Below are 12,885 nucleotides of genomic sequence, written 5' to 3' on the forward strand. Positions count from 1 at the left end.
TTGCAACAAGATAAAAAGCTTTTCCATATATTATATATTTTATCAGCAAGAGCACATGAAATATAAATCGTTCAAATTCTAACGTCGACACGGAAACGTAATCGCCACGTACAATATAATTATATAATAAACCTGTCCCGCACCATACTTGATGCTATTCCAAATAAAAGGTTTCCCACTTGTTAATGCACTAAAGATAGAAAATACGCTTAACATAACACCCAGTGACACAAGAAGATCGCACCCGAAAACGATGCGACTGGAACAGGAGTCTGAAAAGGCCAGCAAAAGGCAAAAATTTACATGTTCTTGTGCAAAAACAGCAGGTTGTCCAGGCTCTCCAGCTTCAAGCAGGGCTTCCTCTCTTGTATAGGTGTTCTGTGTACGTACCCAGCTGCACTAAAATTGCGTTCGCTATGGTTCGCTGCTGGCGCTCGTGAATGGGATGCAAAGTACTTTTTTTTGCAAGAAATGAAAGCCCTCGGTATTTACTACACTCGGCTTCCCACCATTCAAGCAGTTTATCAATGTTCGTCACACGAGTCACTGTCCCGAAGGTAACTGTCAAGCTTACTGTCGGCTGGCTGAGTTTCCGCAGCATCGTGCCACTCCTTAAATTCTTCACCGAAAGTACGCTTCGCTGGGGGTCCATTATCCAGCTGGTCTGTGCTCATTTCTCCTTGTGGGAAACGCAGATGTACATCAATCAACGATTCGCCGTACTCTGTCGTGAGCAGTTTTCTTCTCCTGCTCATCAAGCACGCGGAGATTGCGGAAAGGCGGCCACAAGAACGTTGCGATTCTGTGAAGCTCTCCTATGGGCATTTTTATTTGAAGAAATTCTAACGTCCTCGACTTGAGCTTGCACACTTCTGGTGAGTCTGTCGAAGCAGCAGTAAGGTGCTTCTTCAGTTTTGTGTAGTACATCAATACGAGGTGCAGCATTACAACTTTGACGTGCTCAAGCTTTTCGCTGGCCTCCTTGAAGGGCTCCAAGAATTCGACGACCTCCGTCAGCAAGGCCTTATTGACGTCTTCATAGAGTAGACTGCCCCTTGAATCCAGGTGGTTCTCTATCGCATCGTACTGATTTAGCACAGACTTGATCATGGCGAGCTTCGAATTCCACCGCGTGCATATCTCCTGGCACACACCGTGCGGTAGCTGGCTCGTTAGTCCGCTCCGTTTTAGAAAAGTCACGACAGCTTTCACTTTTTGCAGTTGTCCAAAAGGTCGGGCAGTTCCTGAGCGAGGTACCCGTCATCAAACGCGTTCCGAAGAACGGTGTTCAAGACGTGAGCACAGCAGTTCATTCTGGCATGCGGACGCAGCGCGCTAATTATGTTGGCACCTGGTCTGTCACGAACACCCCTCTAAATGAGAGGGGATCTTCTTGGCTTAACAAAATTAACAATAACAACCCCAAAATTTAGGCGGGATCCCTAAACGCAGAATTCAAATTAGCCTGCTCAAACCATCCGCATTGCTATGCAACCTTCCCTTCTTATATCTAACGGAGAAGTTGTACTCTTGGAGAGTGAGGCTCCATCGGAGCAAGCCGCCATTTTTGTGTGGCATTTGTAGAGCCACGTCAGAGGACAGTGGTCGGTCTCGAAGATGAACTGCGTTCCGTACAAGTAACACGACAACTTCTGGGCGGCCCAAACTAAACAAGCGCATTCCTTCTCTGAAGCGCTGTAGGCTTCCTCTCTTACATTTAGTTTACGGCTGGCATAGAGGATAGGATGCTCCTCGTTATCGTCGCCGACCTGACTAAGTACCACGCCCATACCTCTGTCGCTTGCGTCGCATTGAACTATGAATTCCTTTGTGTAGTCTGGCGCGCGAAGCACGTAGGACGAGAAACCAGTAGCGTTTTCAAACCTTGGAAAACGCTCTCGTTGTCTTTGTCCCAGTGCACGCTATTCGTTGATCCCTTTCGGATGGCATCCGTTAAAGGACTTGCTATTTGCGAGTAATTCGGAATGTACCGTTGATAGTACCCAACGAGTTCCAAAAATGAATGAGTGTCTGTTTTCGTGCGCGGCTGTGAAAAATCTCCAATCGTAGCTATTTTCAGCTCGGCCAGCCGTCTGGTGCCCTGGCCGACAACATGGCCCAGATAAGTAACTTGCGAGCAGCCAACCTACACTTTTCGTTCTTCATCGTTAAGCCGGCTTCCCTCAACCGTGAGAACTGTTCGAGGTGCGATACGTGTTCTTTCCAGCTGTCCGAAAAAAATTTTACATCATCAAGATATGGCAAGGCGAACTCCTGCAAGTCTTTTAGGACAATATACATTAACTTAGAGAAGCTAAACGGTGCGTTCTTCAGCCCGAAGCTGAGGGCGAGAAGTGCCTACAGGTGAGATAAATGCGGCATCGCGGCTGGCACTTTCTGAAAGTGGAAATGAAAGGGGGGCCAGTATCCCCGCACGAGATCTAAAGCTGAAATGTATTTAGCAGTATATATCCTCTTTCGATTCGTTCCTCAATGTTGGGTATCGTGTGCAGCTGATCCCTAGTGATGGCATTTAAATTCCTGTAGTCAACACACGGACGAGGGTCATTATTAGGGGTTTCTACAAGTATTAACGGTGACGTGTAGTCACTCCCAGCGGGCTCAATAACTCCCAACTCTAGCATGCGCCGTATCTCTGCCTCCATAATTTCTCTCTGTCGTAGAGACACATTGTAAGGCTTTGATCTTACGGGTTCGGTTGATGTCAGCTCTATTTCATGCGCTATTAGTTCGGTTCTACCTGGCCGATCGCTGAATCTAGATATTCCCCTAACAGCCCTCTTAGCTCATCTAGCTGCTCGGGTCTAAGAGCGTGCGAGCTTGTCGAATGTTTTACCACTTCTTCTAGGCTGGTTTCAGAGTTGGAGGTCGCCTTATACTCATTAAACTCGGCACTAGGGTCATCCTTCTCCTTGGTCCTTGGGGTTAACGGCTCCGCTCCGGTCCACGTACGGCTTTATCAAATTGCAGTGGCATATCCTCACCTCCTTCCTGCGACTGGGCACTTTCAGAGCATAGTTAGTATCGGAAAGTTTGTGCAACACTTTAACGGGCCCGTCCCAGTCAACTGAATTCAAGCTTGTTCTTTCTTGAAGGTTTGAGGGTCATTACCTGGTCTCCGGCGTTAAACATACGAAGCCTCGCATTCTTGTCATAATAGGACTTGGCGTTCTCTTGAGCTACTCCCATGTTCCTTTCAACTAGTTCTTGGGTTGCACTTAGCCGTTCCAGCAGATTTAGCACGTGCTCTACCACTGTTGGACTCTCCCCTCTTTTCTCCCACGTCTCTCTTAACATTCTCAGTGAATAACGGAGTGTATTCCCATACACTAGTTCTGCTGGCGAGAACACTGTAGCCTCTTGAGGAACCGATCGCAAAGCAAACAAAGTGGCTGGAAGGATAATTCTCCCAGTCCTCCTTGTGCTCGTAACAGAGCGCCCACAAAACTCGCTTAATAAGCACTGAGTGCCACCTCTCTACTCTATTTGACTGAGTGTGATAGACGGAACTGTGTATCAACGTTACCCCGCACTTTTGTAAGAATGTGGAAGTAAGTGCGCTGGTGAATACTGATCCTTGATCCGCCTGAATTTCGGCTGGATACCCAACTCGTGCGAATACTGACAAAAGCGCGTCTACTACTTCGGTGGAGCTGAGCTCTTTCAGAGGGATTGCTTCCGGAAACTTTGTAGCCGGACACAGCATGGTAAACAAGTACCTGTAACCCTACTTTGTCTTTGGTAGAGGCCCTACCGTGTCTATCACAAGTCGTCTGAAAGGTTCTGAAATTAAGGGCACTACCTTTAGTGGAGCTTTCCAGGTTTCTCCTGGTTTACCCGAGCGCTGGCAGGCGTCGCACGATCTTACAAAGTTTTCTACGTCTTTGAAACAGCCAGGCCAGTAGTATTCCATAAGTAATCTTACCTTCGATTTGTTTATGCCTAGGTGGCCAGACCACGCATCTCCATGACAGAGACTCAAAAGGTCCTCCGTGTACTTTGTAGGTACGACTAACTGATCTAGAATCCTGCCCTTTCCGTCTCTGTAGTGCCGATACAACAATACTCCTCTTTCTTGTATCGTCACGTAGCGCCTAGCAATGTCTTCTTTAGCTGTGTGATTCAGTTTAGCTAAGCAGTCATCATTCTTTTGCTCGGCTGCCAGTGACTCTCTGTCCACATGTAAGAGCCGATCAACGTTCTTTGAGGCCGGTGATAGCAACGACCCTGTCTCGCTTGCGAGTGCGTCAGCTGGCTCTGCCGGCAGGCGTGAACTTTGACACGCTAGTGATACGCTCTCATTGAGCTGGTCAGCTGGCAGGGTTTCCTCAACCTTTTTTTCATCCCTCGAGCCTAGCTCGGATTCGGTTACTGAAGTTACCTCTTTTGCTACTTCCGCTGGAGCAGCTTTTGCATTTTCAGCCGAAAGCGACGCGATTTTACGAGCTTGGCTTTGCGTCAACGCCTGTACTACGCCCTCTCCCAGTTTAAGCCCTTTGTCATGCAGTAACTGTAACTGATTCCACCGATTCGAAAAAAATGTGAGGGTACTGCAGCGACAAGAATTGAGAAACTGCAGCCTCGGTCACGAGCTCCCCGAACGGTCCACTGATTTTGACTTGAAGGGGTTTTAACGAATGCTAGAGCTACTGTATATGCTGCCTTTGGTAGCATATACATAACTCTAACAGATGGATGGATAGATGCTAGAAGCGTCCCTTTGGAACGGGGCGGTGGGTTGCCCCACCAAGCTCTCATTATTATATTGCCTAATGTCCTACATATATGTTAAAAATTAAAAAGAAAGAAAAGGAAAAAAACCCACGATGAATTCCCATAACCAAACTTTCTGAACCCCTATTGTGAACTTTGTTATTGCACGCCTCCGTGGTTTGTCGTTTCCCTAGTTTTCTTCCACCAATCTTCCAGTCGCCGCCTACTAATCTGTACCGCGGACATGTTTACTTTCCCCCTGCTTTCGCTGAGCCCAAGGGCTTCAAGGAGGCCAGAGATGCTGAAATCGACCGCTCGGCAGATATCTTCACATTATAATAAAACACGCTCCATCGTTTCTCTTAGTTTCCCTAGCTGAGCAGTGCCGCGCGCGGTCGCGTCGCGTCGCCTTGTTGTGTACGCGGGCTGAAAGATTGTGCCTCCCGTGCATTTGTTTGCACAAGCCTGACGTTCAGTGCCACAACAGCCTCAAAAACACGAAGGGCCGACACCCGCCCGTGAAATTTACATATTTCCGGACCGGTAATGCAAAAGACAGAGGAGACAAAGGCGCACCACTTGTCAAATAAGCTGCGCGTCGCTTTCGCATGCCAAATCTTTATCCCTGTCGTGCAGTCAGTGAAGGGGGCTCTCGCCTGTAACTGGGGTCAATTATCAGAGGGACACTGGGGCTCGTAGCCGCAGCTGGGGGCCACCGTTGAGCGGCAGCAGCAGCGGCAGCTTCGTGCAGCGGGTGTCGCGATGTGACACGATCGTCATGTTAAAAACGAAGTTAGAACATCTTGAGACTGTATATGCACGTCATCTTCAAATTTTTACTGATAGCTCTGTGGACAAGGTCAGAGGATATAGTGCAGCTGCTTTTCACATTCCCTCTTTGAAGTATGACTGGTCTGTTGGCTTCACTGCAGTCGCGTCCTCCAGAACGGCCGAAAGCGTTGCCATTGATCGAGGCAGCTCTAAAGAAGCTATACGGTTTTGTACTCCTCAACCTGTTGTCATTCTTACAGATTCAAAATCTGCCCTTCAAAGGTTAGAGCACGGGTTCCCTACTGATGCCTTATGTCTTAGCTCCCTACGCTTGGTGCACAATCTCCATATCAAAGGCTTCTCCATACGTTTCCAATGGCTGCCCTCGCACATAGGTATCATAGGCAACAAGATGGCGGACAGCCTGGCCCATAGAGCGCTGTCTGGGAATCCATTGAGAAAAGTGCCTCAAGAGGACAAGAGACTCTTCAGAAAAGCGGTGCTGTGCCACTTCAGTTTTTTGTGGAGCTCACCTCACAAGCCATGTGTGACCAAGGGTCTCAAAAGAAACCAAGCCACTTTACTGCTCCGCATTCGCACGGGCTCTGCTCGTACCTGCGTGGATGTATAAGACTGGCCTGGCGTTGTGTCCATTATGTTCAACGTGTAATGTGTGCGGTGACATAGAACATTACCTTATGTGCTGTACTTTGTATAACGCGGAAAGGGGTGTGTTATTCGGGTCCCTCAAGAAGACAGGAGTTCCTCACAGTTCTTCTCAGGACATTGTTTTCCCGCGCGGGAACCAGTTGTGTAGGAAGGAGGTTTCTCGCCTTCTTTTAAATTACCTGCAGGACACAGATTTTGCCTCCACATGGTGACCTTAGGAGTGACTATTTGTAATTGTGAGGTTTGTGTCTGATTTATGTTATTTATTTATTTTAAGTGCTGCTACGGTGGAGCAATTGCCGGCAGCAACTGCAAAGCTAATCCCCACCAGTAGCCTACAACCACTCAACTCTTCTCATTTGGAGATACTCAATTTGCTTTTTTATTCCGCCTTATTAAATAAGTAGTCTTAATTTATTAATCAACTTCTCAAATATTATATTTAGATAAATAGTGTAAATGAGAAAATTGTAGAGCGACATGAAAAACTCCCTATACAGCTTTCTGTCGCTCAATACGTGGTACATAAAAGTGTTTTTCCGAGCGTGAAAGAAGCCCGCGAGTACATGCAAAATGCCTCGAGTGGCCAGTCGCGCGGCAATTTTGCGTGCATGCGTGCAACGCGACATACTCGCTGGCTGGAGGAAGTCCAAAAATACTTCGCTTCTGAGTGCGAACGGGGTGTAATGCCGATAAGCCAGGGAAACCCACGTTTCCTCAGATAAATGTGTTTACGCGGTCGCGTCGCAAAGCGTTTATGCCATGTACGATGTGTTGGCACCCCATTGCGATGCGCAGAGTAAACTCGGACAAGGAAGAGACGACCGCCTGTACCACAAGGCATCGCTCGCAATTTGTTAATTGCGTACAGAACGCTGTTTATTTAACACCCTTGTCGCGCGAGCGTGCGTATATCGGTCAGACAGGCCGTTGTATTAATCATATGTGTTAAAAGAGCATTACTATAATGCCACGAAAGTTATTTCAGTCCATTTATAGGCATACATTGCCGGGGGTGCGACTGCGTCTCGGTCTTTGAAAATACTATTTTGAATCGGACCAAGAGCGGCATGACAACTGAAATTCTTTAGGCTTATGAAATTTAAAAAAAAAAAAACGAAGAAAAGTGTGTGAGCATGCCTTCGGTCCATGGCGTTATCGGAAAAAACAGATGCGGTTTCTCGAGTTACGAAGATAACCGCTTACCTAGCAAGTTGCGATTAAGCTGTTTGACACGTGTCGGTTCCGTAATGGTGTGTGCTTCTCAGTGTTGGCATTCTTGTTCTCGTTATGGATTGCCCGGTTTATATATATATATATATATATATATATATATATACACCCCAGCCGAATCGTAAATAAATCACTTCATACGCGCGTCTACATCACTGTGTATATATATATCGTGCGCATGAGGAGGAGGAAATAACTTTCTTACGTGTCCTGCGAGTTGGTGGGGTGGGCCAAAGGCCCCGCCTAGGTGACGGCCAGGAGTTCGTGGGTCCTGGCGGCATCCTCGGCCCGCTGGACGGCCCATAGTTGATCCTCGAGGGCGGGGCTGAGCAGCGCGGCTTGCTATGAATAAAGTTTTTCTGTCTGTCTGTTCCCAGCGCGTGCGAAGGCTGTTGCTAGAGGCCGCGTTCTCGTTATTGTTATGTATCCCTCGTCATTTCCATAATATATGCTCCAGAGTGGCTCTGGATTCACATGTGTTGCATTTGTCCGTTTGATATATATCCGGATATATGATGTGCAAGAGCGCAGGATTCGGATACGTCCTAGTTTGTAACTGCCGCCATGCGACAGACTGCGTTTTTGTCAATTTTGGGTGAGGTCGCGGGAGTATGCCCCTCTGTAACCTAGAGTGTTTCGTGATGTCATTATATGTTGTCATTCTGTCCTCCCACTCCCACTCATTTACTGCACCGTAACGTCCGGAGGGTGTCGGGGCGTCACTTGCGACTGCGGCTCGGTCCGTAAATGGGGTATGGGGATATATATATATATATATATATATATATATATATATATATATATATAGAGAGAGAGAGAGAGAGAGAGCACAGTTTCGCGCACAGTTGAAGGTTCACACCGAGTGTACACACGATTCCTAAGACCTATCGACTTGAGGTATTTCAACAGCGCCTTCGTGGCTTTCTGCGCCATCGACGCGTACGGCCACGGTCCAAGGATCTCCATTACCGAAAATGGTCTAGAGTCCAGCTGGTTCAATGCTGTCCGGAGAGCTTCACGCTCGACGTCGTATTGGTGACAGACACATAGGATGTGTTCAAGAATTTCTGTGGTTCCACAAGAGTCGCACATGGACGTATCCCCCATTCCAATGCGGAACGAGTAGGCCTTCGTAAATGCTACCCCGAACCAGAGGCGGCACAATACTGTCGCCTCAGAGCGGGAAACTTTTGGTGGCACTTGCAGCTTTAAGGATGGATCCAGCCTATGAAGATGACATTTTGGGAGGTTGGGAGAAGACCAGTATTTCTGTGTCATAGCTTTAGCCACAATATGAAGCTTTCTTGCAGCGTCGGTTCTGGATAAAGGGATTGGAACTGGTCGGGCTTCCAGATAGGCAGACCGGGCGGCTTCGCCGGCGAGGTCATTACCAGCAATGCCGCTATGTCCAGATAGCCACTGGAATATAATTCCATGCCCTTTAGCGATAGCTTGATGGTGATTTCTTATTTCATATGTCAGCTGTTCATGAGTCTTATGATACAGGGCAAAATGCAGACTCTGAAGTGCTGCCTTAGAGTCGCAAAAAATGACCCATTTCAGGGGTGTCTCTTGCAGGAGATATTTGACAGCAGCATGCAGGGCAGCAAGCTCTGCTGCTGTTGATGTCATGTGGGACAGTTTGAATTTGATTGTGGTTTTCGTAGCCGGAATGAAAACGGCACCTGAAGATCTGGTACGTGAGACCGAACCATCGGTATAGATGTGTATTCAGCCCCCGAATATCTCAATGACTAATAGCAGCGTCATCTGTTTCAGAGCTATTGTTGGGCGATTGTCTTTCTTCTTTACACCCGGAACATTTAGGCGCACCTGAGGCTGTTGGAGACACCACAAGGGCAACGAAGGCCTTGCTGCTGGTATGTATCCTAATGGAAGACAATCTGTATGGGTGATTATAAATTCATAAAACGTTGCACGAGGTCTCTGCGATGGCAAGAATGCCAAGTGATAATCAGGGACGCGGGAAAGATGACAGATATGCGTCCTCAGACAATCCAGAGCAACATATGTTTGGATGGAATTATCTTTGGCGAGAACGATTGTTGCAGCTGTTGATGCACAGTGAGGAAGTCCTAAACATGTGCGCAATGCTTGGCCCTGCAAGCTCTCCAATGAACGAATATTTGACTTGCACGTACTGGACAACACTGCAAGGCTGTAGCGTAAATAGCCTAGGAATAGAGCTCTGTACAACTGAAGCATAGAACGTACAGATGTGCCCCATGTTTTCCCGCACGTGAATCTCAGTACCTGGGCAATGGACAATTTTTTCTTCAGGTACGTACAATGAGGGCTCCAGGAAAGATTTCGATCGATTATTACACCCAAGAATCGATGGGTCTTTCCATAGGTGATAGTGCGTTCATTAATGGAGACTGGGTATAGTGTCATAGGTTTACGTGTGAATGCAATAAATGCACATTTCTCGGTCGGTACAATCAAGCCTTGTGTTTGAAGGTATGCTGATGTCAAGGTTGCTGCCCACTGCAATCGCGCGCGAACCTGAAGGCGAGTGACCGCAGACGTCCAACGGCAGATGTCATCTGCGTATATCGAGAGGTAGATTGTATTAGATAAAACACATTGAACAACGTGGGACTCAATACTCCTCCTTGAGGCACGCCGCAGTAAGTGTAATATTCAGTTGTGGGGTCATCTTCTGTTTGTACAAAAAACGACCGGTGAGTTATGTAGTCGGATAACCAGCGATGCATGCGGCCGCCAATTCCAATAGTCTCCAGGGAGTTGATGACGGCGTCATGTGCAACGTTGTCATACGCGTATTTCACGTCGAGAAAGAGCGCAACTCTTCACCGCACAACGTTCCTATGCGCCTATACGCGCTGCCTCCCGCGGCCTCCCGATAGCGAGGCAGTTGTGCCAAGCTACGCTCCGTTTGCGGCGGCTGGTGCGAAATGTTCCGCACGAGACGGATTGTCCGAGGCTCACAGACGGTTTATAATATAATCCGTCTGCCTATATAAATAGTTTATTCTCAGCCAGTCCTTTCTGAACCATGAACGAGGCAACCGGTGGAAGTCCTTCATCTGCCGCTGCTGCTAAACGAGCTGCCCGAGCAGAGACCCAGCGCCGTCGCCGCCAGGATCCAGAGGTGTGCTACGCCGAACCAGGCATTGGTGCAGTAAGTCCATCTATTTCTCCGACCACAAAGCTTCCTTCATGACAATAAAGAACTGGGAGTGGAGTGTTTCTTGAAAAAGGAATATGTGTGAAGAATAAAAAGTTTTACTGTACATACATGTCTTGCTCGAATTCTTTGCCTCAATATATCGAAAAGCCGAAACAGCTGAAGAGCTGCGCTCAAATTTCGCATTAGGAAGTAACGTAATCGTCGGCATTTTATTTTTCATACGGCAACACCAACACCGACATGAGTGAGGCAATACAAACTTCGGTTGAAAAATAAATGTTTGTGCGTACCTTTCATCACGATGACCACCGATCAAGACAATAAATGTCTTCTTACCTTTGTTCAAAATTCTGTGTCACCTCTTTGTCGTGTGCTAAACAACTTCGCTGGTCATTCACCTTCACAGAGTCGTATGGCTCACGATTCTCTATCATTACCTTGCTTCGAAAAATTTTCCATGCTAACCAAAACCGTTATGAACCACTACGGATTATTATTATTATTATTTCTTTTTTTTTTTGCGGTACGGAGCAGAACCGGAGCGGAACGTTTTTCAGTGAAACGAAACTAACACCAGAACGAAAAAAATTTAGTTCCGACACCCTGGGCAACATGTTTACTTCCCACTGACTGAGCTCCGTAGAGAACGCTATAATATCATCGCTGCGCGTGGGCGCGTAGTGAGTTTGCATTTATTTCGCGAGCTTTCTTCAACAGGCGGAAAGAAAAGCCGCGCCAAACATAGCGTGTCGCAAACAATTGAAATCGATGTTTCCGAAGTCGCTCTAATACCTAATGTTGACATGTCTGCCATAAATATAGCAACCATAAAGTTAGTCAATTAATATTACAAATGAATGAGGGACACAAAAAATACGATACGCTTCTCCATATTGCTGCTAGCGACATGCAATTGGCTTCATCCGCATAGAAGGCTTCCATTTTTTTTAACCTTGCGCGCGATAGCTGGGTCGCCCTGTATAACATATTCGTAAAACGCTTGAAACTGCTACGACTTTCAGTTAATGTTGGGAGTTTAGTTATATTTCAATGTTAACTGAACGTTTATGTAACGTTTAGGACTGTTCAGTACACTCAATTTTGGTCAACATGTTCCACAGTTCATTCTTTGTGCAGAAGACAGTTAACAAGCTTGCCTGTTTATCTTCTAAACTGCACGCAACTATATACAGAACAACATCAACAACTTCAATATTTAGTGAAAATTTACGTCATGCGCTGTTCTTCACTGGAACTTACGCGATGCTTTTCCCTGTTGGTTACAAAAGAGGTTTGAAACAATGTTGAACCAGGTGAGTGAATAGTGGTATTTCCGCTTTGTTTGTGATGCTTGCATTGATTGAACGCTGTTTCTGAACATCGTGTGCACTTACTAACCATGCACTAGTAACGTGACGTTTGTAGAATTGTTTGAACTTTTGAATTAAGTTTGGGAAAATGTACGTTTAATTGCAATATTACAGCAGCGTTAAAAATGACGTTCCTTTCAACTTTCGTCCGAAAAAAAAAAATCCAGAGAACGTGGCTTCAGCACAGCTAGACAAGGTTCTCAAGAAACGTCTAAATAACCCTTGAACTGAAACTTCCCTTAGACCCGTTTCGATTTTCCTATAAAAGATTTACAGACGATCTTCAACTACAACTTGATTTGGGCGAGTTGGTTCATATTGAGGGAAACTCAAAGTAGCGCGAAGAAGACGAGGGCAGTAATCGAAAACAGACACAACAGGACGAACGCTATACTGGCAAATCAAGAATTTATTGAAAGATCAACCAGCTTTTCTAATATGTCAAAACAAAAAGATGCCAACAATAACCAGAACGGTTAAAAGGCATGCGTACTGCCTACAAGTAGAGGTGCTTTTCTAGAAAATATATATCAGGTTTTGTTAGGCTGAGCGACGCTGTGGTAACAATTTATCTCCTGCTTTGGTAATGTAGTAAGCTTCTACAACTTCTCTTTCTTTTTCTTTTTTTGCTCTGCCTGCTTCAGAAACCTGGTGTCACTGAACATTGGGGTACATGAGCATTTGTTCCAATGCGCAGCTAAATGACTATCGCACCTGTTTTTTACGTTGTTTTTATGCATGCTACCTAGCTCTATCATTAAAACATTGCCCGGTTTGTCCGATGTAGGCCCGGCGACAAAGGTTCACGAACGACGGGATCTCGGAAAACGTTCAATTCCCGAGCAGCCTGCAGCAGTAAAACTGTACACTACAATGTTGTTAGCATATTCTAGACGAGGCCCGAAATGCAAATACCAGACGTCGTTGTGAGGC

The 12,885-nt window shown here is 46.5% G+C and overlaps 1 pseudogene; it reads right to left on the reverse strand.

Annotated features, from left to right (window-relative positions):
* Positions 1-1,208: 1,208 nt before the first annotated feature.
* LOC126543216 (uncharacterized) lies at positions 1,209-11,041 on the reverse strand (annotated as a pseudogene).
* Positions 11,042-12,885: the final 1,844 nt, after the last annotated feature.

This window comes from Dermacentor andersoni, chromosome 1, assembly GCF_023375885.2.
Source record: "Dermacentor andersoni chromosome 1, qqDerAnde1_hic_scaffold, whole genome shotgun sequence".
NCBI classification, from domain to species: domain Eukaryota; kingdom Metazoa; phylum Arthropoda; class Arachnida; order Ixodida; family Ixodidae; genus Dermacentor; species Dermacentor andersoni.